Below are 25,474 nucleotides of genomic sequence, written 5' to 3'. Positions count from 1 at the left end.
CACATATTTATTGTACAGAAGATAATAGCACAGATGTTCTGGAGAATGTTTTTGAGTTCAGTCCCTATTGAATTGTTCCCCACAGTTGCAGGAGACTGGATCTGGTAGCTGATAACAGTCTTTTCAAGCTTTGAGTTTCATGTTTTGAGGTATTAAGGAATTTAGGCATAGAAAATAAGAATACCTGGGTACGCGTTCTGCCTATGCAACATGCATGATTACAAAAATGAATTTTTTACAGACCTTTATATCTTACTGAATGTGAAATTTGATAGCATTTAAAATGGCAAGGATTTTATCCTGCATCCCTTGAGTGCAGTGTTGCAGCATTTTCCTGTTGAGATCTCAAAATATTTTTTTTAAAATAAAACAGCTTTTGTAGGTGTTGGTTGTCCTGCAAACACTTTAGCTGTTGGAACAAAATAACAAACATTTTTAACCTCCAGCAATCTAAACATTTTAAACATAGATGGGAAGATATGAAGTATGTCTGTGATTGTTCTGGACATTCCTTATATACAACAAAATCAGTAAGAGATAAGGCAAAAAGAGAGCCTTAGGGCACTGAATAGTAATGTTTAGATTGGAAGGGCTATTAGAAAGCAGACAATGTCGGAATTCTGTTGTTGTACTTTCTGGCATAACATCGCAGGGATGACACTCTGCTGTAATGCTTACAGGAATTGTCTGATAGTGTTTAAGAGTGTATAAATCTACTGACAATATATAAAAATGAATGTTAATATTTAACAGCTGAGTGAAACATCTGAAATTCCTTTTAACAAAGTCAGTACTGAGTTTTCTCTCCTTTCATTTAACAATGAGATTTCTTCACTGGAATTTAAACAACACAATTTCAGTTTTGTAAGTTTTGCAGAAACTGCTTATGTGCCTAAAAACTATCGAGATTTATTGGAAGAAAAAGAGGGAGAAAGTTGGAATCAGCTGTCTGTTTTGCCAAATGTTAAGAACTAATTAGTGAGAGAAGCCTCTGCCTGAATTAAGGTGCAAATGAGACCACATGCAGAAGTCAACAATACAGATTTTATTTAACAATAAATGTAGATAGAGACATAGAAAGGAATAGAAAAGGGAGATAGAGAGACAGACAGAGAGATCAAGCAGAAGATTGTCATCACCCATGGATCTGGAGGCATCCCACTTCCCTTTCACATTCTTCTTCTTGGTTGTGGATTTACTGAGGTTGTTCAAAACTTTTCATCATTTATACATCTTAGCAAACATAGGAATTAAGGCTCATTGGATACACAGTTCTCTTATTCTGTTGGTTGAATGATTCCCTCACTTCTAATGCCAATTATTCCCCATGTTCACTCTTTTTCCTTTTTGAAGTTGGTTTCTTGAGTTGATGGGCTGCAAGTCCTCATCCTGATCTCCCCCTGACAGAATTACCTTTTACCCATCAGAGCAGATTTCAGCAAAGTTGTTAATTTGACTTTCCTTTTTTTTTTTTGACCAGTGATATGCATATAAGTAGATGTTTCTCTACACTGTTTGCCCCAGTGGGAATTTTTGTCTGGATTCATTAACCAGGATGAGCTAACCAGATCTCACCTCTCCCAGACCGTGAGTTAGCACCATCCTGTTGCTCCATCCTGTGCTTATCTCGTGACAAAACCCACTGAGACAGGCAACTGTGCCCTTTAGCAAACAAATCACAAAGTGTCTCATTAGCGCCGAGCATATGGATTTTCAAATTTTCTTAAAAGAAATACACAAAGGGAAACATTCTTTTAATTTGAAATTATGTCTGAAATTACATAATTCTTGCAGAATTCTAGAACGCGAAGAAATTTTTTTTTGGTTAAAAAATGATTTAGACAAACACACAAGACATTTAATACTGTTATGCAGAGAATCTTCCTATAAAAACCTTGATCTTACTAAAGCGACAGATATGACTTAAAATGTTCTGCTACTATTATCTGCCTCCTTTTCAAAAACACTGAAGAAAATCTCCAAGTATGGTAAACAGGATGCAGACTGGGTGGATCTTACCCCACCTGGGGCAATACTGGTCCACTGAGTCAGTGCCTCTATGATGGAGACCCTCATCATTCCAGTCCTGCTGGCTAAATACATACAGTGGGACACATACTTGGCAAAGCAGTGAAGTTTACCCTTTTTGGCTCTTAATTTTGTGGAAATGAACAAATTCAGTCTGATTTAGTCTATGAATGATTGGTGTCTCTTACATGACCTTCTGAGATGTCTTTATTTAAATATTAATGGAAAAGACCCCTCAAATTTTAATGTAAATAAAAAAATCATCAACTAATAATGGATCTTGGCCATTGTATTACTGAAAATCCCAATGAAAATCAAACCCAGAGGGTAAATATTGTGTATTACAGAGGTTTCTCATTTCTATCTATTTTAAACAGCGGTGAAATGCAATCTGAATGATGCATGTCAAAAGTATATGCTTGATACTTGTATGCTGTGTTGAGGTATTCTGGATCATATTTCAAATCTGATGCAAACATCAGTGAAAAGTTCAAAATAAAAATATCATTATTATAATAAATTAATGCCACTTATTGTCTTGAAACTAAACTGAAACATCTGCTCTATCATGGAAAATACTTAGCTCCAATGTTTTACTTTCAGAAGTTTACTTAAGATTTTCATTGGAATTTCATACCTACTGACTTGTAGGACATAGCTCAAGACAAGATTTCTAAAATAGTGTAGAACATAATGAATGTTAATGGAAAGCAAGTAAAATAAATTGTAAAATGTAAATATTTACTGCAAGAGATGTATTATGTTCTACTCCTTAGCTCTTTGTCTTTCTTTCATTTCATTGGCTGTGTCTCTAGAGTTTTCCTTTTATCCTTTTAGTGTTCTTGACTTATTCTACTTACCCTCCTTTCCTCTAGGTAAAAATGTACAGAAAAAAGTATGCCAAAATATTTTTAGCAATTAATTATTTTCCTTTGATTTCATTATTATTTTCACTTTTATCTTTAAAATTTTAAAGCCTTTCTATTTGTTATTTTTCTATAATTTTCTCTTGCTTTTTTCTCATTAGTATCATGTAAATAATATTATCTGCCACTACCTTTCTCTAATATTCTCCCTTTCCTTCTTTTTTTTCTCTTGTTTTTCTCTTGTCTTTTCCTACTTCTCATCCTCCCTCAGTCTGTCGTGTTTCTGTTGTACTTTTCTTTTGTTTCCTATCATAAACTGATAATTTGTCTGCTTCCAACAAATCATTATCTAAAAGCTGGATTTTAAAATAGTATTCTGAATCTACATCACTAGCAACAAAAGCAGAAGTTGCAATGCCATTGCTTTCATGTTATATTCATGTTGATTGTAGACTGTCATGCAACACTAGAGAATCCTTTCTTTTAAAAGCCAATATTTATATTGTAGTGAAGCACAAACGCCTCATTCTTGGATAAGAAGCCTGGGACAAGCATTTGGATTACTAAATACAGGATGAGAAAAATTTAGAAAATAAGAGGCAATAACATTATTTTCTGCAGGAACTATTTATTTTATTTTGCTCTATAGTGGCTCATGTTAGGGAGTGATTGAAATAAATATTCAGGAAAATAGATTAAATATATTCATATGCAATCACAGATTAAAGTGTGATTCACATTTCAAGTTTCTGTTGTCATTCAAGATGGTACTTAATAAGAGCAATGCACTGAGGTCAAGATGAAGCTTTGTAGTCAACATCACTGATAAGAGCTTTTTGAGTATTAATTTGTGTATAATTGTGTCTGAATAGCAACTTATTTTTTAATGTCCTTTTTTTCCCCCGCCTCTGATTTACTAATAGTACAGACAACTGAATAATGTGAATCTAGTGCTGTGTAGAAAGCAGAAAGACCTGAAAATCACCAGAGCATTGAAGAGAGTTCTTCATTCACTACTTTTTCTTTGCAGAGTCAAAGCTTATTTACTGCTTTTAAAAGTTAATTGAACATATGTAATGAACCCCATTCCACATGTCACATGAGTTTTTGGAAACTCTTTAGAAAAACACATAGATCCATCACTTTAAAATGTAAACAAGTTAATTACAGACAGATAATAAGGAAGAGAGATATGACCATAGATGAAGATCTGGCAGATCATTGCCCAAATAAAAAGACAGCTGTGTGGAATGACTTGTACCTCCACAAGCAGCTGGAGAGCAAGCTGCCCTGTTACAGCAGTTCACGTGGCAGCTGGACCCATGGAGCTCCTCCTTTCCCAGGTCCAGCTCACTGCAAGGCTGAGCACATACTCCCAGCAGAGACATGCACAGTATTAACACGGCCAGATGCACAGACTGACAAAAGTGTGTCTTTTTAGCAGAGCTCTCATCCCAACATGAGCAGCACAGACTGTTCCTCTACTCCAGTTTATCAGGATGGGAGATAATTAGTGCAGCAAGCTACCTGTTGCATAGCTACCTGTACCTGCTCAATCTTCTTCTTAGCAAGTCCCAAAGCTACAACTTCTCTGAATTGCTAACAATGAACACTCAGGACCTACCAATTTGTGGTGTCTCATTCTTGCTTCCCTTGGCCTGCCTGCCATTGTTACTCCTTTTCCTTCATACTTGTTCTCTCACAGCCATGTTGTTCCCTTCCTATCCTTTCCTTTGACTCATCTCCTTAGCATCACCTAAGAAGTTTCTCACATCCTGCAATCCCCTGAAAACATCTTTTCATAAGTTTCATGCACTCTTCCATACCTCTGTTGCTATTAAGTCCCATGCTCATTGAGACAGAAAGCCTCTTCAGTTGTATGCAATTAGAGGGAGAAAGCTCTGGTCAGGGGCAACAGCCTCATTGTCTGGTCTTAGAGATTAACCATTAGATAACTCAACAAAAAATACTCCCACATGTCAAGTAGAATTCGTTATTTATTAATAACAGACATAGATAAGCTGGACAGATAGTTTAAGGTACCCATACCTGAGGAGAAAAGATGCACACCTCTCTTGAGACATCTCATAGGAGAGAGACGTCTCATATATTCATATACACATATTTTTCACCTCTAAAGGCTGTATCACTTCATTCACTATAGATATAATTTGAATGAATGGTTTTAAGCAGATGTCTTTGACATGGTTAAAGAAGATGTTATGGTCCCTACATTATTTAATTACATAGGTATTAAAAAGGTAGATAAATAAGAAGTAAATAGTTTACTGATTGATAGAAGATGATTGGATGAATGTCTAGTCCTATGAGGAGAAAAAATTGTTATTTGAAGTTAGTACTGTTTTGGTTGTTCAGGATATGATTCTACCACCAGTTATTTTGTAATAACATGTCAAAGATCAGTAAAAACATTTAATTCATTTTTTTCTAAACAGGTTATCTCCATGAAATATTCAATATTGTTTAATTTCTTCTTTCTATTTAGGCCAGGAGGAATAAGATAAATGCAATTACAATTATACAAGGAAATGTTATTTCAAACCCTCTAGCAGCAGGAAATAGCTTCATAACAAAATTATGTAACAGCTGCTATCACTAGTGATCAGCTTGATAATGTTTTCTCTCTCTTTTTTCATTTATCAATAAGAGTTATTTCATGGTAGTGTCTTCAACAAGTTGTGTAGTGAGGAAGAGACAAAGCAGATACAGGGTACCCATGTAAATATGTAAATGGTGAAGCAGTATATGGTCTTTGAAACAGAAATATCTTTGGTCTTCTTTGTACAGTAAGCCAGTTGTCATCTATTTGTTTTATTTATGATAACTAGATTGACAAGAGATTGTTCAGGCCCTAAGAAATAAGCCCTTGCTTTACATTGCATCAATATTTGTGAAAGACTGAAAGTTCTGTCTGTAATAAGGTGATTTTGTCACAGTTAAATTTTATGCATAGACTGTATGGTAGCTGCATAGTTAAACCAGCATAATTATGCAGTTAGAATTGCCAAAAAGTCATCTGGGTTTTTTGGGTCAGTTCAGCTATGAACAAAACAGGAAATAAATATTACATAAACAAACAAAACTATTTTCCAAAGAACAAAAGAAAATTGTGTGTACTCAGCAAGACTGCAAATATAATGTGATGCAATGAGGAGGATGTTAATGCATATCTTTAGAGTCCTATCTGCTAGCAAACAGTGATGTAATGTGTGGAGGAAAAGATTTTGCCCAAAACCTTCAGTATGCAATAAATTTCATAAATAAAGATGCTAAAGGAAGTTAAAAGCATAATAATAATGCTAATCCTGTAAGTCCAGGATCAATAGAATTCATTTCAGAAAAGGAGTCAGTTTGATGCTAAGACGTTGTCATTTACCAGGTACAACCAGGTATTTATGACTCTTTGCCACAGTAGTGGTTTATCAGTTCATGGACAGCTCTGACTTGTCTTAGAGAGTCTTTATTTTATAAAACTTATATTTCTCCTTTAAACATGCTGCTCTCAATAACATGTATACTAATCTTGTTGATTTTCCAGCATGATGTTCCTCAGACAACTTTTAAAGAGGTTGGCTCAGCTGGCAAGATACTATTCCAGCTGTGGCTACTAGAGGAATTTTTTTATTTCTAGATGACCCCCTTTACATCTGGGAAAAATGTTCAGTGCTGTGTCTCCCCCTCGAATCCACGGGAACAGAACCCCTGTAGAGCCCGGCCAGCTGGGCAGTGGGGTGAGTTGGGCAGAGGGAAGGAACTTCTCCTTGGATCCCGGGGAGCTTGGAGAAGCTCCCTCGTGAGTCCAAAGACGAGCTGGTCCCACAAGCAAAGGAAAGAGGCGCCCTCCCTCAGGATTAGTTCCAAAGCTTAATGAGGGGCTGGAGAGATCCCTGGCCATACCTGACCTCGAAAGGCATCCGGAGCAAGAGCGAGAGGGCCTCGCCCAGAGCAGCCAGATATAGGGGGGTGGGGAAACCCAGGCAGACAATGGGGAAAGGACATGGGAGCAGCTCTCGGGGGGCAAGGCCTCAGAGTCACCCCTGAGGAGGGGGTCGAGGAGGAGCCCCAGCCAGGATCCAGTTACCTGGTGACCCTGGGAGAAGGATCTGGACAAAGGAGAAGGGTCACCAGGTGATGGACACATCACCTGGGAGGAGACAGGGGGATGGGCTGGGGTTTGATGGACATACAGCTACTGATGGGAAAGCTGGGATGGACCAAACAGGTACAAAGAGGGGATATGGAGGGACAAACCATTATGAGGGAATATACAGTGCAAACACAACTCTACAGAGCAGTAGCATTTTGGCAAAACCAATTATGTTCACATACCTTTCGTTTAGTAATAAACTAAAAACCAATTAATTTTCCATGGCAGCTTCTAGCAAAAGTCAGAAATCTGTTTCATTTTAATTATTTTGTTTCCTATAAAATTCCTGAGTAGCATGTTGCCTTACTTTAGAGAAGCAATATTTGTACACTCTTGCAGCTATTTTCTTACTGGAGATGGAAAGAGATAAAGATTCTATATATACTCTAAGAGCAAGTAACTTGTTTTCCTTTATGTACATTTTCATTCTAGAATAAATAGAATTGAACATAAAGGAAGGAATTTATAATTTTTTATATCCACAGTTACAAGACCTAGACTACTAGGACCTTGCATGATCTAGACTGCATTTCCTAACAGTGCAAAGGCTGGCTTAAGTTAGAGATCAAGAAAAAGCATACATTCTCCTTTGCCAGACCATTTTTTCCCTGGAGCCTTATAAAAAAAAAAACTCCAAAGAACAAATTAACCCACCCTAATAACATTGCATCACAGCTGGTAAGAAAAAAAATTCTATGTTCATTACAAAAAAAACCAACCTTTTATCATTTGCAATTCAGCCAAGCCATATTTCAGTAATTGCTATCACTTGTATTTGATGGTTTAGGGACCTTTCTCTCACCCTCATCTTTCAGTCTCCCCCCGCCCCCCCCACTTTTTTTTTTATATATATTCAGAGGTTCTTGAAATGAAATGAAGAGTTAGAGATGGTAGCATGTCAGGAGAAGGGATATGTAAATAATAAGCCCAAATATTCCTTCAGTCCCTAAGGAGTAGAAGCAAAGACATTGTTTCTGACTCACTCAATTAAAAATATTCTAAGCAAAGGTACCCAGGATAAGAAAGCAGACAGGTTGAGAAGTGATTCAGAATGTTCTAGTTACAAAGTGGCAATACAGAAAATATTTCATTTGGAAATGAAATCAAATATGCAAGCTCATAAAGAACTGGTTCACATATAAAAACAGTAATTTCATTGCCTGTGTCAGAAAAACGCCCTCCAAAATATGAATTCCAGTTCTGACATACAGTCCTGGCTAAAAGTTTAAGGAATGTATCATCCCTGAAGCAAGGTAGGATAACACAGAATTGCAGGAAAATTTAGGTTATCAGACTCCTGATATTCATCAAGCACAGACACCTGCTCAAAGCAGAACTAACTTCAAAGTAAATCAGTTTGCTTAAGACTTCTAGGTCAGTTTTGAAAATCTCCAGAAGCCTCTGGAAAACACAGCCTCATGTATAAACACTTGCAACTGGATCATATATTTTCCTTTTTCTCCAGGCAGGAATTGCCATGCTATTCAGCCTATTTCCTCTCTGTTTTCTAGTGCACCTCAGGGAACAGTCTGATTCTGTCTTTCCTGTTCCCCCACTTTCTGCAGTGGATAAATATGGAGTAATTTATAAAGTCACAGGTTGAGCATGCACATAGGTAAGTTTTATAGACATAACCTGAAGGGCTGTGTGATAGCTATTCTTCAACAGCCCCACCACAGTGAGAAGAGGATTTGTGGTATATTATTTTCCCAAGAAGAAAATTTTAGTCTCCACTCCAATATGCCCTAACATCCTCCTCTCACTCTTTCCCAATTATATTATTTCACTAACCACTGAAAAAGTTAGATTTTTCCTCCCCTTCCTTTCTACTACACAATCATAGAATAGAAAATATTGTTCTTTTTTTTTGTCTCAAGAATTACAAGACCATCATTTTTTGACTTTCATGTGATCATGATTATTTGTACCTGAAATAATTTCAGTACTGCCTTGGAACAAACATTCAGTTGGCATAAGTTTTTCTCACAGCACATTGCACAATAGAGCTGGCTCTGGTGTTCCTGATTTCCCAGCCTGCTTGTTTGACTAATTAGATGTTGGGCTCTGTAGATGTTTTTGAAGTTGTTTATTCCCTATCTAATGACATTACATGTGTCACAGCAACTGGTAATGTGAGGTGCTCAGCTTAGAAAATACACAGGAAACATCTGGGGTTAGACACTGCCAGTCTGCAGAAAGCCTTTTTTTTTTTTATTTACCAAAATAAAACATCCTAGAAAGGAAGGGAAAAAAATAGATAAATAAAAAACATATTAATACTCAGGCAACCATTACATAAATTGCTAATGCATGTTCAATATCTCAGAGAGCGGAAACAAAGGCACTGCCTCTGCTTGTGTACCTCTTCCACTGTTCTGCAATGTTGGCTTGCAGCATTTTATTCAATTTTAGGCAGTATCTACCTTTTAGTTTCTAGAAGATATTCTAGTAGTCTGTAGCTAAAAGTAAAGGTGTATTTGTAATAAAGAAACAATAGCTTTGGGTTTTCCAGTGGATTCTAGATTTATTTCATACTTTTCCCATAAAGTGGTTTTGCATTCCAAATGATCACATCTGGCAGCTGCCCAAGTAAAAGAGTCCTGCCAGCTCAAAGACACACTGCCAGAACATTAATATTCATATTGCAGTTTGGTTTTCTCATTTGTGCACTTAACTCTCTGAGACACAGGAAGGTCCATGGGGAACACTCTTGTGGGAGCTTCAGCCAGTTGTGCATCAGAATTTCATTAAAATACAGAGAAGAACACAAATTTTAAAAACATAGGCCCACTACTGCCCTTAGAGAGGTTTATTTTATGGTAGCTAATTAGCATCAGGTGGGACTATAACCTGGAAGCTGCTGAAGCTGACTATCCTAGCTTTAATCCAGAAGAAGGCTAGGACTGTAGGTTTGTCCTACAGTTTCTGGAAGATGCTTGAGAAAACAAAATCCAGTTCTTACAGACATCTGTAATGAGGAAGGTGAAATCTGTTTCACTTTCTAGTTAAAAGAAACTCACAAGCAAATCTCTTTTTTAACCCATCAGAGGTTATGTTAGATTAATTTATGGCGCATTAGTTTATAAAATCGGATTCCAATACACATATTCTAAATGAAATTAATGGGAAAATATTTATATTGCAAAAACATATTTCAAAATACATTTTTTATAGTATAATAATTTGGGGAAAAAATATTTACATGTAATCTTATTAGCATTCCCAAAATTTATCCTTGTATCGTCTACACCTTTAGGAACACCTTTTTTTTATGTTCTCAGTAAAAGCAAGCCATTATATAGTAGCTAGAGGGTGGTAAGAGGAATTTTTTATGTCTATTATATGAAGAACAGTGGTCCAAACCTTCAAAGTGTTCCTAGAACTCCAGTTAAAACTGAAGTTACTTATGAATGATCCTCTAGTAAAATAACATAGGTATGGAGAAAACTTATAGTTATTCTCTCCTTCATCCTAAATAGATTGTATTCAAACACCTATATAAAAACAAGATAGACCAAATATGCCCTGATCCTTGCTCCTATATTCCTATTAACTCCTTATTGTTTGTCAATTTAACTTCTTATTTGTCTCATTTATATAGAGATAAAATATTTAGATAACTCTTACTTTTATTTCTTAATGTAGTTATAAAAAGGAAAAAATAAAATAAAATAGCTTGTTGTGTAAAGAAAAGTTTGGAAAAAGGTTTTGATGACAACCATGATTCATTTTAACTGAAAGGTGACTAGTAAACAAAAATCTGAGAAATGGGACCTGACATGTCATCAAAAAGAAAAAAATTCCAAAATTTTAAAAAGATTTTGTCAAAATACAAACAGTGGGCTGTAACTAAAATGGCATTTTGAGAGATTAACCTTTTTTTGACTTCAAAATTTTGGAGAGATTTAGCTGTCATTGACAAAGAGAATTATGAAAAGCATTGGACCTTTATTTTAGCAGAGGGCAAAAGGATAGGTCAGGGTACTGATAGCTGCTAGGAGAAGGTAACCCAGCCCCTCTGACTTGACTACCTTTTCTGCCAAAGAGTAAAAAGTAGGGATTTTTATGACAGTTTAACCTTTTTCAATCTTCATGAGGAATGCACAGCAAGTAACCTTCAAATTTTGGAGCTTGTGCATCACAGAAGATCAAGTATTTTATAGGATGAATAAACCTCTGCTAACATTTTTGATGTTTCATCTAAAAATACAGTGGATGAGCAGCTCATAAGGCATACACAAGAGCACAGAATTTGCTCAATATTGCTGTGACAAATCCAGCTTGTGTTACAAAACAAAGCATTAAAGAATCCATTTCAGACCCTCCAACTAATTTGAACAAACATCTTGGTAGTTTCAGACTATTTGCACAGAAAATTTTATTCAATGTAAACTGTAAAGACCCATTTGCCCTTGTGTTATTTTGGTCATTACCAAAGAACCCTTTTCCATTGAACTCTTGCAGTACCAGATTTCTTCTGGATTTTTTAAATCAAGGAAATGTATTTTGTACTTTATTAGTAGCACAACTTTTTACATCAACTGATAGGATAGAGACAGAAAAATCTAAAGAACCTTTTCTCTAAGGGCACATACTCATATGCTTCAGAATTAGCTACAGGAACACAGGAACGATGACTCCTCTCAGACACATAAGCCTATGAAATTATTTATGTACTTTCAGACATTAATGGCATTCTCTAGACCATGATCTCATTTGCTTATCTTGAAATAGGTTTTGATAAGAAATCTGAAACTTGTTTTCCTGTACCAGGTTGTGCTAAATAAATCTTTTCTCTTTGGATATGTAAAATTGAACTCAATCTAGATAGGTGTTATTCTTCTGCTTCTTTGTGGGATACATGGAAGGGTTAATCATTAAATAATTATGCAATGAACAAAGTGATTGAATTTTTCATCTAGTTGGTGGTAAATGAGAAAATTATACCATAGCAAACATATTTTAAAATAGAATGATTTTTCCAATCCATTTCCAAGTTCTGTGTACCTGTATAACAAATCCCTATTGAGAAGACCTATTTATGCATCATAATTTGGTGTCTCTAGTGCTCAAAGCAGATAGTTGCCATTTCTTTTTGTCTCAATAGTATGGCTGTCCTGCTGCTCAGGCAGTCCACAGAAAACTGTATGAGTGAAATTCTGGCCTGCAGCTACCTGATTTTTAGTTGTGAAGGAAGAGGAACCTTTACTTCATTCTAAAAATGATAATATTTTTCATTTTCCTTTAAAATAGCATGAAAGAAGAAGAAAACAACCACAGTGGGGGACAACAACTATGAATGTGGCATAGGTAACAAAGACAGTGCAGCACCAAAACTCCATTTCAGAACCAGTATAGATGTGCTAAAATTGGAAGCAGTTTATATTTACAGAAACTTAATTAACCAAAATATGCCTTTTCCAAAGCATGTCATTGACTTCATTGGTATATTGGTATATTGTGGTATATCATGATATTGCAGGCTACCATCCACCCCATTGCCAAAATCTCCTGTTTTTCCAAAATGGTGGAAATTACTGTAGTAGAAAATACATTAAACCACTTTTTTAAAATGGCTAATGTCTCCTGGGAGAAATTGATTAATTCTCACTGCTCCATGTTTTACAGTAAAATGTGTATCCTTTGGACTCAGTAAATGACATAAAACATGATGCAAGAAGAAATATGGTTGTACATTAAAAAGTCAGAGATAAATACAAAAGGCAGCTGAACTACTGGAGAAAGTTCTCTGGTAAAATTACAACATTTATTTAATTTAGAATTATATAAATTTGTGGTGTATGGTATTTCTTAGGACAAGGAGTACATCAAAATTTTTATTAAACAAATATTTTACAAATTTAAAAAATATTTTGGATTTGGCTACTTTCTTCATTCTTTCATCAAAAGAACCTAAATACAAAAATGCAATACGTAAAATTACTATTTTCTTGTAAATTAAACTGTTCTTGAAAATATTTGCATGACAAGTGAAAAGAAGTGGGTTTTTGGGGTTTTTTTAAGTCTCTTCAGGTTCCTTGGGAAAAGGCAGTTTTGGCTAGGCTTGTTATTTCTGCAGCTCAAATGCCTGCAATTTAAATATTTGTAAAGAGTGAGAAAAATAACTCCATTTTCCATGGCTGATTCTGAAACCTTTGTTCCCTTTCTTTGAATAGGCGTAGGCAAACATATAATTTGTCCTGCCTTTTGTCTAATTGCAACAATAGATTAAGTTCAGCTGAACATGCAAGGGAAAAGATAAAAGCAAACATTGTCAAGCACTTTCCATTAGCTGGATTTTTTTCCCCTGAAAATGCCAGAGTGTGGTGAAGCTTTTCTTCTCTTTGTTTTAAAATCATATCCAGTGGGTATGGCTCTCAAGGAAATTGAAAGGTCAAGACATGCACACACTGAAGGTTGGGATGGTAGCATAGGCCTGTACATCTGCTGGAAGCTTTTGGACCACAGCTGCAAAAAAGTACAAAAATTTAAATTATTTAAGGCATAATCCAAATGGCTTTTGGGATATTATTTCTTCCCAATATATAATCTAAATCTACCATTCTGATTCAGTTTAAAGCCATTTGTCCTTGTCCTATCACTACATGTCCTTGTAAAAACTCCCTTGTTAGCTCTGTTGTAGAATCCCTGGAGCTTTCTGTTCTCCAAGTTGAGAGGTAGACCAAACAGGGAACACTGAAGCCTACAATACCTGTGTGTTAGGTAGTGTGGATAAAACCTTTGCACATTAATTCTAAATGTGTGAAGAAGATTACAGAAAATGTGCCACAGAGTAAATTTCATATGACAGAATCATACCCTGCATCATCCTTTGTTATGTAACTTCTGCTTGTAAAGCATAACTGTTTTTTTCACTGACTCCCCTGAGATATAGATTACACTAGATCTACTTAAAAATTTACTTAAGATATACTTCTCTGACCAATTTCCTTATAGTTTGAGTATGTTTTTTAATAGATATTAGATGTGGTCCATGGCAGTCTGACCTTTTGATCAAAACACAAGTTCTCATACAGACAACTGGAAAATTCATGTGGGGGGAAACAAGCAGCTTAATATTAAAATTCAATTCATTGAGCACTGAAACATCAGAGGAGTGTGATGTCTAGTTTTACTGAAAATCATAAATATATATCTTAATTTGATACCCATACCTTAAGTTTGTCATATTGTTTTGAGGTGGAGTTTCTGACTTGAAAACTGCAGGAAAACCCAAAATTTCATTTAAATAAGGCATAGTAACTTTAATCTTTTATTGAACTTCTGTGTGGTTCTTACAAACTTGAGTAATCACAAAGTTCATGAACAACACAGGAAAGGCCATTTCATTTATATCCTCTGTTCTTTGGAGACAAGCATTCAGCACTCTAGAGACTTAATGAACCTTCTTTTCAGAATTGCTATTTTCTTATAAAAAAGGTTTGTAATAAAACAATAATTTCACAGAAAAGGTATGTCATTTCCTACCCTCTAACTGGCCCCTGCCACACTAGATTTTAGTTTTGTTAAATATTAGCAACAGTAGTCGCTAAAGTAGATTTTCGCCCATTCTATTATATAAGGAAATAATATTAAAAAATCAGGCTTCTTAACCTACCGGTGATTAATAATAAAAAAAAAAAAATAAAACAACAAGATAAATCTAATTTTACTAGCTCTAATTTTAATAGAAAATTTTACTGGTGTGAAAGCAAACAGAAAGAAAATTAAATCAAAATCTGGTTTTAGAAATATTTCTTAGAAAGTTTACATTGGGGCACTGTAAAGCAAGACAGCAAAAATGAAAACTGGCTTTCACAATGATGGTGAAAGGGACATGCCAAGTGAAGGGGTCATTTCTCCTCTCCAAACCTCATTGTATCTGAGCTTTCTTTTCCCGAGAAATGAAATTCTTTGATAATTTCAGTCAAATACATACACAATTTTGTGATGTCCATTACATGCTTTAGAAAAGGCACGCTTTGGTAAATTGCTTGTAAACATAAGCTTCCTCCCACTTTAGTGTATCTCCACACCAGATAAACAACACTCAAATAAATCTTCCCAGCATCTGTAAAGGAATATCTAAAATTCTAACTGTTAAGTGTTATAAAAGTGCTTTTGTTTTCCTTTACCCACTGTAATTTGGAAGAAGAATTTTAAATCTAACTCTGTTTAGTTGGTTTTCATAGTGAAATATGTTGGTATGAAAGAACAGATTTGCTACTGTTTTGCTAAAGCAGAACAGACAATGTGAGAGTGATCATGAGATTAAATGGTGTATTAAAAGCAGATGAGCTTTGGCACAAAAAGTGGCTTTTCTGTGTTCCTGATCACTTTGATTTTGGTGTTCAGCAGAGCATGAAGAAGTAAGGATGGAAATGTGTTTTGTCTTAGAGTGAGCTAAATAGCACTAGATTTTGCATAACCAAATCTCTATCTGAATTAGAAACTATGCTCTGTACAGGGAAATATGAATTCTGCTAATTAATGTATGATTTGGTATAATTTAATTAGAAATGCTTTTAGAAATAGGAGGATGTTTGTCTGATAAAGCTGAGGAACAGAAAATCAGACAGCATGCAAAACTTCAATTCAGGTTGGTGTGGTTTTATTGGTTTTGCACAGCCTGGTTTTTTGGGAACAGGTGGTTTCTGTGAGAAGATACTGGAAGCTGCTTCCACCTCTGGCAGAGCCAATCCCCAGTGGCTCCAAAGATGGACATGCCATTGGCCAAGGCTGGACAATTAGAAATGGTGGTAACGCCTCTGTGATTACATGTTTAAAAAGAAATCAAAGCAAAAGTTATTGCACAGCTATAATTGCAGCTTAAGAATGGAGTGAGGCGATTTGAGGAGAACACTCTGCAGACACCAAGGTCAGTGCAGAAGGCGGGGGAGGATGTTCTCCAGGCATTGGAACCAAGATTCCTCTGCAGACCGTGGTGCAGACCACGGTGAAGCAGCTGTGCCCCTGCAGCACATGGAGGTCCATGGGGATGCAGAGATCCATCTGCAGCCCATGGAGGAGCCCCACAGTGGAGCAGGTGGATGCCTGAGGAGGCTGAAAACCCATGGCAGCCCCAAGGCCAGGGGCCCTGCTCCCATGCTGGAGCAGCCTGTCCTTGGAGCACTGCACCCTGTGGCACAGTGACCCACGCTGCAGCAGTCTGGGGAGGAACGTTTGTCCATGGATGGACTCATCCTGCAGCATTCACAGGGAGCTGCTGCTCGTGAGATTGGAGCCACACTGGGGACGGTCACAGAGAACTGTCTCCCGTGGGAGGGACCCCACGGTGCAGCAGGGGACAGCTCCTCTCCCTGAGCAGCGGGACAAGCCACAGGGATGAGCTGACCCTAACCCCCCTTCCCTCCCTCCTTGCACTGCTGGGGTAGCAGGTAGAGCTAGGAAAGAGGGAAGGGTAGAGGGATGTAAAGAATGTAAAACCAGAATATGGGAAGGTCTTTTTAAGGGTTTCTTTTAGTTCTCATTTTCTTGCTCTGATTTGGCTAGTAATAAATTCTCTTTATATCTCAAAGTTGAACCTGTTTTGCCTTTGATGGTATTTGATGAGTGATCTCTCCTAGTCCTTATCTCATGAACCCTTCATTAAATTTTCTCTCTTTTGTTCTGCTGAAGAGGAGACTGAATGAGCAGCTTTCATGGATGTTTGATATCTGGCCTGGGTCAACCCATGACAGTGTTGGATTTCTATCTGAAGTTGTCACAGTCAAGTCCTGCTTATTTTTGAACATTGAAATAAGGGGAATTTCTTAAAATCTCTGAACAAGATGCAATTTTTTGATGTACCACAAAATCCATTGTGAAACTCATTTGGAAAGACAGGTAGCTTGTGAACTAAAGCATTGAACAAATCATATACTGCATGAATGAGATTTTTCAGGACTGCCTTAGCAACCACCAAGCAACAATCAGATGATTTGGTATCAAGGATAGCTGGCAACATGGAACAGCTTGATAGTTGCTGAGATCTGATGGTTTGTAATGTCTAAGTTGTGATTAGTAATTCAAATTAGAAAGCATTGGCATGTGCTTGTTTAAGATAGGAAAGACACAATGCTAGCCTAGAAACCATTACATTTCATAGGCGTGCACAGCTGCCTAACAAAGTCGACTCATTGCATCAACTGTCGCCTCTACAAGGAAATGAAATCCTACAGGAAATGACTGTGAGTTCTCTAAAGTCAATAAGCATTTCTGTGTCCAAGTATATATGAGTGTTGTGGGTTTTTTTTGTGTTTCCCTCAACTTTAAAGGCAAGAATTTCCTATAACTGTTTTTCTGTAAGACTCTGTTAGAGCCTATCAGATGCTGTTAGTGCCAGGCTTTGTCTCATATAAACTTGTCACACATACCCATCTGCTTTGACTGTTGCCATTCCTAAAAGGTGAGTATGGAAAACAATATGACCCATGAAAATCCTTCTTTATGACTGCACCTGCCAGTGTTGATTCTGATAAAGAAGACCATCAACACCTCACAGCTGTTTCCTGCATCCTCATCTTCATGGATTGTTTCATATCCTAGCTCTTGTGTTTTTATCCTGGGTTTTTGTGTTTGGGGTCTATTGTTGTATAAATGGGCTTATATGTTCTGAAGCTGGACCATGTTAGGATAGGAAGAAGCAGGGGTGAAGAATGAAGTCCCAGCAGTTCTGCCACTTGTGACATTCTCTTCCATCCTTTAATTTCTCCCTTCCTTGGTGAAAATATTTCTCTCTGTGGCAAAAAAAAATAACAGGCAAAAGCTAACAAGAGATGAACAGGGACAGTTGGTTACAGCACAGCCTTGGATGTTCTCCTTGGATGTAGCAGTAGTTGATTCACTGGAACATGGATTTCAAGAAAAGGTCAATCTATCTAAAGCATGGGAATCACCTATCCAGAAATGTTAGAGTTAAGGTGGTATGAGCTTTCTAGCAGTGACAGGATAACCTCAGCTGCAGGCTACTATTCATCAGCTAACCTTCCCCTTTCTGTTGCTTACTTGAAATAATAACATATTCTTCTCTGCTTATAGTAAAAATGAATATTTTTTTTGTACAGGGATGTCAGGTTAAGCCATTCTGAGTTTGGGTTACCAAATAAGGAACTGATCAGACTAAATCAATAGTTCACAGAACTGAAGTTAAAACATCCCTACTAACCCACAAGACTGCATGTTCCCATGTGTGCTGTTTATTTTTTTAACTTTTTAAATTATTAAAAAAGAAAAACATCCATTCAAAGTGAGTAATTTTCCCAATAGATATTACGTCAAATTTTCTGGCCTTAATTCAGTTAGTTAATTATATTCTATTGTCCATAATTGTTATATTAATGATGGACAAAACAATATTTAAAAGTGTATTAAAATATCTTAATATATTCTTTACAACTTAGGTTTAAAGACATTTTTACCATGAGTGTGATTCACTAGTAAGTTGATGACTTGCTTAATTTTCAAACATTTTCTGTTGGTCATTATTGGGTGTGAGTTCTACCATAACTGGCAGCATAATGACAGCATCAATAAGTTGACTAGCACTCTTTAAAATCCATCATACTTTAAAGCAAAACAAAACAAAGAAAAGCAAAACACAACAGAAAAGATGCAAAAAATGCTCAGCAGTATGGTGTTCACTATAGATAATTTTCCAGTCTCTGATGGGTTTGTATAAACTTGACACATTCTTTTGGCATTTGTTTATTAAACTGGAAAGATTAAATTTATTTTAATGCTTCCATAAATGTAGTAAGTACAGTCTATACATAAGGTCATCTACAAGACACTAGACTTGCTGAGGCCTCTCATCTGATCCAGTGAGATATTAGCTTTTGTGTTGTAAACTGCTTTGGGGAAAGAGGACTTGGTTTCTCAGCAACTCTGTCAAGATAAAAATACTGCTTTGAGTAATTTAGGAATTACTGTAGTAAAAGAAAATTAATCTGGGTTGTTTTGTTGTTATAGTAAGTTTTCTCTTGTTAAAATAAAATTTAAATTCTCCCAGACTTTTTGGAATTAAAAGCTATTAAAAGAGGAGTGGCAACCAATATTCCTTCACCTTGACTGGCATCCTTAGTGCAGTCCTCCCAGTCCATTAGTGGAATGTCCGGATAGCCCCTTGCCCCTGATACTGCATGTCTGAGATCACTGCTATCTGCCAGAAGATGCTCTACTGAACTGAAGAATTCCTGAGGGATGCATTCACTCAGACTCCTTACCTCTCACTAAAGAAGGTTCCAAATGCAGCAAAGAGATGAGTCTGTGAAGCAGCAGAGCTGATACACCACTGTAAGGAGGATGTAGTAAGAGCACAAAATCCCGGGAGGGCTGAAGGGGAAGAGTGGTGAGGACGCACTGTGGCTTTATGTCCAAAGTTCTGGGGCAGTACAGCAGATGAGGTGACATTCAGCTGTTGAGAGGTTACACAGCAGCAGTTGCAGATTTGGGGTTTGACAGATCAAATGGACTCTTCACTTATCTAAGACTGATTGGTCAGGTCTAAGCACATGCGCTATGCAAGCAAAGAGATGTATAAATATAAAGCAGAAAATATTAGTTAAAATATTAAAATAAAATTTAATAAATATATTTGTTAAAATAACATTTATGGGTTTATTTATTTGTTAAAATATTATTTGTTAAAATAATATTTATGGTTTTGATAATTAAAGACCAGTTAATGCAATTTAAACATGTAAATAAAATCTCTCTATTCAATTTCAATTCATATTTTTCTTTTTTTTTTAATAAAATAGATTATTTTTAAAGTGTGTAATTATGAGTTTTTTAGCAAAATTTTATTTCATATAAAATATTTATATCCAGAGATGACTGGAAGTTTTAATTAATTTTTCACACTTCAGTCAGTTTTTGCAAATACTTCTTGTGTGTTTTCATTAGTGTCCTAAACCAAGATTTAATTTTCATGTGGCAAGGGAGTTACTGTGTCTGGAATTCCAACATATTGTTTAAAATATTTTTCAAGTTTAATGTCAAATAAATTTATTTGTTTTCTGGGTTGAGCCTCAGTTTATATGCTCCAAGCATCTTCTGAGTTTTAAGCTGTCTACACAGCATGAAATGTGAGATAGAATCGGCATTCCTGGCCTGAGTTGTAGTACCTTACTTTTCAAATCATCTCAGTGAAAGAGAAAGCCTACTTAAAGAATAGGTTTTTGATCCTGAGACATCAAATTGGCTTTGAGCAGGGGAATTCTCACTGAAATGACTTCTGATGTTTTATACATACAACCAATATGTGTATGCGGATTTATGGGATTTAGATTACTCTATGCCTCAGAAGGAAATCCTGATACAGTATCTAGCTAATGGTTCATATTTGGTAGATAACTTAAAAGGTAGTTCATATTTTCAACTTTCATCTTATTAGTTGACTATATAATCAGCTAAAATTTCCATGGTTTAACCATTAAAGATTATGAAATATAGGATACATGAAAACAACAGTGTGTAATATCTGTTTGCAGTTTTTCCAATTGATAGTGCAAATTAATAGTGTAATTGCTGCACTATTAATATTTAATTATATTTATAGTCTCCCTTTCTATTTTGTTACGGGTTTCTATATCACTTGCTAAAAGATGAAATCCATGCATATTTATGAAATGAGCTCTGATATTATACATTGTCTGTGTTGAAGGGTACAAGTCAGTATAGCAGAAGGGTTTGGTGAGGGGATATGTAAGGGAAGATATGTCTTTTCTGTCAGGCCAATACTGTAATGGAGAAGAAAAATTTGTTCTTTAGACTGTGGCAAAAAGATTTGTTTTTTTCTTATCCCTGCCCATCCCATTCTAGCTGCAAATTCAAGTAGAAGATTGAATTTTGATTGGCTTCATCTCTGTTGGACAAATTTGAGAGGTATGGTTTTAAAACTGAGAACAAACTCAGAAAAAAAATAAGGTGTGTCAGAATGACATGACTGGGAAAATATTCCTTCCCATTTACACACATGGGAGCTCAGTAACCTTTCACACACAAAGGATTCAGCAGTTTATCATCAGAACCAGAAAGGCAAGGGGGAGACCAACTTTTGCTGCCTGAAGACATCTGCCTATAGAAGAATTTTAATTAAAATATACCCTCCACTGTATTTTTTCTTGTCAAAGGCCAGCCAGTATTTCAGTTAATACCCCTATAAATTCCTTTGCCAGTGTCTTTAATTTGACACAACAGCCTTGTGAAGCAAGGGGTCCTAAAGTCAAATATCTATGCTTCTTCTCTGGGAATGTGTGAGTGCCCTCAACAGCAGCAGCTGGAAGGAGAGGAGAGAAATGAGACTTATACAGATTATCTCTTGATCTAATACAAATGATCCAAATATTGAGTTACTGTGTTTTGTGTAGGATCATTTTCAAGACATATATTAATCTCTATGAAGAAAATGCATTGTTCACCCTAAAAGGTCTTTTATGTCACCAAGTCTCTGTTTGGGAGACAAAATTCTGGTTTTATCTGATATATATGTATTTGTAGCAATGTTGAATTTTATGTTAAAACAAATTATATATCCCCAGAATTCTATGTTCTCTTTATTGGAGTTAAAACACATTTCAAATGCCAAATGACAGTGTGCCAAAGCTAGGGAGTTTTTTGTGCTCTTGCCTTTGTTGCCAGATCAGCTTACATCTATTGAAATTAATGAAACTTTGGAGTTATGTAATTGAGTTAAGAAGCTGAGGTTTTATATCTCCTCTGCACTTGGACAACTCTCAGATTGTAAAGGAAGGAGGCACTGATGGAAAAAAAAGCAACTGAGTAATGTCCTTAACATGAAGTTCCTATAATTGGGAATAAAATAATTGGAAGTAAATAATACTAGCACCCAAAAAAAAAAAAAAAACAACAACAACAACAACGAAAAAAAAAAAAAAACACAAAAAAACCCCACAAAAAACCCACAAAAAACCACAAAAAAACACAAAAAAAAAAAACCAAACCCCCCCCCCAAAAAAAAAACAAACAAACAAAAAAAAAATAAAAACCCACCCCAACCAGATTTGTCAATGAGGAAAGAATGAGGAAAGAAGCACTTAGAAAGCAAAAGAGCTCAGTCTGTTTGTATGGGTCTGTGCCATACTAGGGAAAGAAAACTTTAGGAAAGGCAGGACATATCTTCTTTGGGTTTCTGCCCCTATTTGTTGATACAGCATTCTTTATTCCTTAGGAAGTCTGTGGAAGAGAGAGGATTTTTAATTAAAGATTGTCGTTGCTTTAAAATTTTGTAAGCATGAGGTACTTTATGTGCTGCTGCAAAATTATTTAACTGCCTTTTACTATTTCACTTGATTTTCCAAAATTTCATGTTGTCTAGCAAACTGTCAGAGCAGTTAATTTTATTTAAGTAACTGAAGAAATAACCTTGATAATCAATCTAATTTCAGAATTTAATTTTACAGAAAAAGATAATTATCTTTTCTCTATCTGTAACATTTAAAGCGTTTTCTTAAATTTACCAAGCAAAATTTATTTTTGAGATGAGAGTAAGGAATAGAAAATCTAGTCTGGAAATAGCAATTCATCAGAAATAAATGAGTAAATAAAATCAACATGGAATTCCTAAAGTGGAGTGAGAAATTTTTGAAAGCTGAGGCTGCAAAAAAAGAGCAAGAGACTTGTTAAAACATAAAAATACTCTTATTTTTTCAAACTCCTGAGTCACATAATTTTGTTAATATTTAAGTTGAAATTTTCCAAGCATTTACGATTGTGTAAAAATCTGATATCAATAAATGCTCATCTGAAGGGTGCAAGGAATTCATAATTAGATGTAGGTAGTAGCAACCATAAAATCAATTTTTTAATGGTCTGATGAGAAAAGAAGTACACAGTTTAACACAGTAACTAGCTAATACAGTAATACTTAGATATTTAAATTATTTACACTAGGTATTATTTATTTCAACATGTCAGTTGTACTGAGACTGTAAGATGATGACTTGTCATTCAATTCTTCCCTCCTTGAGAGAAATCTCATTGTTCAGAGAACCACAACAAAGACAGCTGGCAGCTAGACTAAGAAACAATTGACCCCAAAAGGATTCTTCAGATGATCTCTTTTAGGCAAACTCCTTAAACACATGCTTTAAAGGCCTCTTGACAGAAACAGAACAATATTCTGTAATAAAATGTTTCTCTTGACCTGAATGTAAAGATATAATGAAATTTGGTCCTCAGAAGATACTGAATGTGTATACTAAGTCTTTAGTGAAGACTGTTACCAGTTAACATGAATTATTGTAATGGTTTTTTGTCATTCTTAAATTCAGAAACCCAATAAGTATGTGGTACACAGGTAAAAAAAGGATATTTCATTTAAAAAAAAAATTGTGTGTGTACTTGCCTAGATTACAGCAAACTTGCTAAACTAATTTATGACAGGTATAAATCTACATGCAAATGGGAGCATAAGGAATAAAAACCCTATTGCTCAAGAAGGTATCATATTGTGATGTTATTATAGTACTAGTTCTGTTGCAATTTCTAAAAACTATTTTAAAGACAGTGGTATTAGAGTACTATGGACACAGGACAGAATACTGAATAGCACAATGAAATGTCTTTACAATATTGTTGTTGTAAAGACAATTACTTATGCTGTGTATGAATGACTCTCTGTGATCACATTTCGTCAAATTAATGTAAAGCTATTAATGTAGGTCAGATATATTTTGACTTCTGCACCAAGCACAGGGGAAGACCATGATACCAGTGTGAATATTCTCACTGGCTACTGATCTCAATGCTTTAGCTAATGCATTATCCTGCTTCTGTCTTCTTGACAATCAAATTGAGATATAATGACTATGATTTTAAAAAGACTAAGATAGGGTATATTAGAACCAGCTAATATTACACTGCAGTAACTGGACTGAAAACAATTACTTTTCTTGCAAATTCAGACATTATAACCTATTTTCCTATGAGCACAATGTTCAGAATGAGGATTGGTTCTCACAGAAGATGAAAATATTATTAGACAATAAGATTCAGATTGCTTCTTTAAAAATATTTGTATCACAGGCAGGACAAAAGTAATGCAAATTTGATAGATATTCCCTCTTTGAGTAAATTGACTTATACAAATTATTAAATTCATAGAATCATAGAATGGTTTGGTTTGGAAAGGACTTTATAGATCATCTAGTTCTGACCCCCCCTACACAGTCCAGGAACATTTTCCACTAGACCAGGTTGCTCAGAGTACCATCCAACCCAACCTTAAACTCTTCCAAGGATGGGGAATCCACAGCTTCTCTGGGCAACCTGTCAGTGCCTCACCACCCTCACAATAAATTTATTTTTTATATGAAATCTAAATCTACCATCTTTCTGTTTTAAGATTTCCCCCCTTGTCTTCTGATAACCTTCATGGGTCCCCTCTGGACTCACTTCAACAGGTCCATGTCTTGCTTGTGCTTGTATGCCCCAGAACTGAACACAGTACTCCAGGAGGGTCCATCCATCAAATCCCTATCTCTTCAGTCAACAAGAATGTCGTATTAAATATTGTCAAATGCTTTCCACAAGTCCAGGGAAATGATGTTGGTTGTTGTGTTATTCACCACAGCTCTAAGCCTGTCACAGAAGACCACCAAAATTTTCAGGCATAATTTACCCTTAATGAAGCCAATTTTTCTGTCACCAACCACCTCTTTATGTGTCTTAAAAATTTTTTCAGGAGGATCTGGCCTATGACCTGTCTGGGGACAGAGTTAAGAATGACTGACTTGTAGTGCCTCCACAAATTGGGGAGTTTCCCATTTTTCATCAGCATGAACTTCACTGGACAGTCATCAATTCTCAGATAGTCTGAAATACTCTCTAATGGCTTATCTCCTTCATCTGCAAGTTCCCCCAGGACCTGAGGATGCATCTTGAACCCGATTTTATCCTACAGTGACCAGTAATTCATTCTATCAGTCCCTGCTTCTGCCTTCTTCTTGCATGGTGTGGCTGAAGCACTTGCTGGTGAAGATTGAGGAAAAAATTCATTGAGTTCCTCAGCCTTCTCTGTGTCCTGGGTAACCAAATCTCTGGTTTAAAGACTAAAGAATGGTAAAAACATGAGGTGTTCAAATTTGAGTTTCAGATACATCAGGAGGTTGAAAACTAGGTGACATATTCAAGATACATTTTGTTAAGACATTCCAATATAGAGTTGTGGTTCAGCAATTGCATAGCATGAAGTTTAATGAGTGCTTAGTGGTTAATTTTGGGTTAAATGTAAATAAATAGCATGTTTAAAGAATGCTGTTACAGATTCAGAGTCATATATTAGATTTGTGCTTCAGGTTTAAAAATACTACTGTCAGTCATCCTAATTGTGAATGGGTAGATGGCCAGGAAATCACTCTTCTGATTTCCTTCAGTTGTAAATAGTCTT

General features: G+C 35.8%; 1 protein-coding gene and 1 long non-coding RNA gene across 3 annotated transcripts in view; both read left to right on the top strand.

The window, feature by feature from the left end:
• The window catches only part of NALF1 (NALCN channel auxiliary factor 1), a 444,524-nt gene that overhangs the window by 206,789 nt on the left and 212,261 nt on the right, over positions 1 to 25,474 (top strand). The gene's annotated exons all lie outside the window — the stretch shown is intronic.
• The window catches only part of LOC146768742 (uncharacterized), a 190,657-nt gene that overhangs the window by 17,046 nt on the left and 148,137 nt on the right, over positions 1 to 25,474 (top strand). For both annotated transcript variants that reach the window (XR_014949405.1, XR_014949404.1), the window contains exon 1: positions 1 to 25,474. This exon is cut by the window's left edge and continues 17,046 nt beyond it; it is cut by the window's right edge. This is a non-coding gene — a long non-coding RNA (uncharacterized LOC146768742).

This window comes from Lonchura striata, chromosome 1 (assembly GCF_050655825.1).
Source record: "Lonchura striata isolate lonStrDom1 chromosome 1, ASM5065582v1, whole genome shotgun sequence".
NCBI classification, from domain to species: domain Eukaryota; kingdom Metazoa; phylum Chordata; class Aves; order Passeriformes; family Estrildidae; genus Lonchura; species Lonchura striata.
The sequence above is the reverse complement of the archived record's forward strand: the minus strand, read 5'-3'. Positions and strand labels throughout refer to the sequence as shown.